Source organism: Microtus ochrogaster, linkage group LG4, assembly GCF_000317375.1.
Source record: "Microtus ochrogaster isolate Prairie Vole_2 linkage group LG4, MicOch1.0, whole genome shotgun sequence".
NCBI lineage: Eukaryota > Metazoa > Chordata > Mammalia > Rodentia > Cricetidae > Microtus > Microtus ochrogaster.
In genome coordinates this window covers 23,502,329-23,504,043 of record NC_022030.1, presented here as the reverse complement: position 1 = coordinate 23,504,043, position 1,715 = coordinate 23,502,329, and the positions used below count along the sequence as shown (strand labels likewise).

The following is a 1,715-nucleotide window of genomic DNA, read 5'->3' as shown; positions in this document are numbered from 1 at the left end:
GGCTGGGTGCGGCTGGCGGAGGCGCAACCCCCTACCTGACTCCGGGGAGGAGACGGGGCACAGAACTGAGGGTCTCCTCCCTGGTGCCCGGGACGGACTCGAAACCGCGCCCTCCTTCCTCCCCTCTGGTCGCCACGCCCCCCTGGCCCTCACGGACCCGAGGCTCGGCGGACGCAGAAGGGTTCAGCCCCTGATCGAGGGCCTCCGGGTGGCCGCCGCTGCCGGTATCTCCGCCGCTGCAACAACCCCTAATGCCGCCGGGGCCAGGCTTGAAAACATCTCCGGTCTTGGTCTGTCTCTCACCACAGCCTCCTTGCTCCTGGACAGCGTTCTCTACGATTGGCTGCGGTGCGAGCACGTGACCCCGGCGGGCACGTGACTCCTGCAAGCACGGGACGGGCGGCGTGACCGCCGTGCCCCGCCCCCGACGCGCCCGTCCCTGACTCTCCGGAGGATCGGCGAGCACGGTAGCGGTGGTGGCTTGCGTTCGTGCGGAACGGAACCGGGCGGAGGGGCGGAGGGGGCCGGAAGTCCTGGGCCTCCCGGGCCAGCCGCGCCCGCGGAGCGGTGGGAGCCGCGTGCAAGGCGACGTCGGTGCCGGCGCTCGGTGAAGGGAACGCACCTAGTTTTGCTGGGTTTGAGTTGGGGCCGCAGATCGACTGGAGACCGGGACGGGTTTGTTAGCGGTGGTCGCGCCGGCGGGAGGGCATCTCGGCGGTGTGGGGCGGGTCCGCGTTGGCGTCTGAGCCGCAGTGCGTGCAGACAGCTGCTTCCCGGCCGGTCGCACCCAGTCCCCAAAGCACCGTTATGATCACTGGTAGCCATGAACGCGGCATTACGTCCGCTCCTAGCCACACGATCGATCCTGTGACCTTTCTGGACGGAAATTTCAATAAATTTGCCCACGTGTGACCCTGTGTCTCATGGGGTGTGTGAGGAAATTTTACCATCTCACTAGCTGCTTGTATTCAGACTTCCTCTGAAGGCTTTTATCTATAGCGGTTAGCCTGCAACCGTTGTGCCTTAACCACCCAAATTACAACTCCACAGGAAACCATCCTCTCCCTCATCGTTAACTGTGGCCTCCTTCAGTATCCGTTAGTACCTTAATGAGAAGTTTAAGACTGTCACAAGCTGGATATTCTGACATGACTTTGGGACTTGTCCGAATCATAAACCTGCATCAAAAAAAAAAAGTTAAGATTTTCTTTCCAAACCCGTCCCGTGCCTGCAGGAGTCACTCTCACATATTAAAAAATAATAATAATAATAATCAGTATGAACAGTAAGTAGGAAAGCACTTGGCTGCTATTGGAATGTAACATTTAACTTGGATATGGATGACAAGAAACAAAAAAGTTGCTTTTAGGTCAATAGATCTAGGGTGAACTTGGCTACATAGACCAGGCTGACCTCTAACCTGCGTCTGCCTCCTGATTGCCTCTAATAAGGCACCTGTAAGGCCACTGACTGATAAATCCTGAAGCGATCTGATTATTCCATTAATTAAATAATTAAGCTATTTCTTTCTGACTTTTCCCAAATACTGTATTATTACGTCATTTTTGAATTGAATGTAAGAATTTTATTCATACAAACATGTTGTTCATATTCACCAATTTCTAAAATGCATCACACTAATTTCATCAGTTAATTATTGTGTGCTTTCACTGTTAAGAATATAGCAAAAGCCGGGCGGTGGTGGCGCACGCCTT

The 1,715-nt window shown here is 54.6% G+C and overlaps 1 protein-coding gene across 3 annotated transcripts in view; it reads right to left on the bottom strand.

The window, feature by feature from the left end:
• Positions 1–315, bottom strand: part of Ankrd12 (ankyrin repeat domain 12) — a 100,464-nt gene extending 100,149 nt beyond the window's left edge. Inside the window, exon 1 of one of the 3 annotated variants that reach the window (XM_026786092.1) lies at positions 36–315. The gene's annotated coding sequence lies outside the window, so the exon portion shown is untranslated. The remainder of the gene's footprint in view (positions 1–35) is intronic. The other 2 variants (XM_013351594.2, XM_026786091.1) reach the window with 2 other exon arrangements.
• Positions 316–1,715: the final 1,400 nt, after the last annotated feature.